Genomic DNA, 993 nt, shown 5'->3' with positions numbered 1-993 from the left:
TTAAAATTAAGGCAATACGATCTACAGCAAATACAGTAATAATAGAAACCGAAACACAACAGGACAAACAAAAGCTAATAGAAAAAACGGCACACCTACAAAACATTAGATGTGAGGAACCTAGGAAATTCAGACCTCTCCTTGCAGTTTACAGAGTAGGAACATCCCTTACAGATGAAGAGTTCCTAGAGGAGCTGTATGAAATAAATCTCAGTGAGCATATAAACAAGGAGGAGTTCCAAAATGAGGTTAAAATTAAATTTAAAAAGGGTGTAAGGGGAAGACGAACTGTCAATAATATTCTTGAAGTAACACCAAGGGTTAGACTACTTCTCCTGCAAAAAGAAAGAGTCTACATACAGTTTGAGTCACTTCACATTGAAGATTACGTAGCTGTCCAAAAATGCTCCAAATGCTGGGGTCTTGGGCACTCACCGAGGTACTGTGAAAAACCCATAGTATGTGGCAAATGTGCAAAAACAGGCCATAAACAACTTGAGTGCCAAGAGGAGACTATAGTGGGATGTATACCATGTATGTACAGAAACAGGGTATGCAATAAAGGGGGGGGCCCTGAGTGTCCGACATATAGACAGCTATACGAAAGGCAGATTGAGCGTACAGAATATGAAACCGTTAACAACGTACAATAACCAAGAAGGAAGCTACAGTAACCACACCAAAATAACTCCCCGAAAAGCACATGTCAGAATTTATAAACTTACTGATGCAGAGTCGGATAATAGTAGTTGGCTCAAACATAAAACATTAAATAACGGGTTAGGTTTTCTACAGCGAATAACTAGTGGCAGGCGAAGCTCAGACCCAATGTGGTGCATTGTAATAAACAACAAATTTCACGCCAGCAGACCTCTATGTGTCCACAGACGAGTTTCCCATTACCTGCACATAATCTCTATGGATCTGGCTAGAATACATGGACGAGTCTCCCTCGACCCTAAACAGCTTGTGAGTTTTCCTTCTCTGGAAAAT

This window comes from Schistocerca serialis, unplaced genomic scaffold (genome assembly GCF_023864345.2).
Source record: "Schistocerca serialis cubense isolate TAMUIC-IGC-003099 unplaced genomic scaffold, iqSchSeri2.2 HiC_scaffold_1225, whole genome shotgun sequence".
Lineage (NCBI taxonomy): Eukaryota > Metazoa > Arthropoda > Insecta > Orthoptera > Acrididae > Schistocerca > Schistocerca serialis.
The sequence above is the reverse complement of the archived record's forward strand: the minus strand, read 5'-3'. Positions refer to the sequence as shown.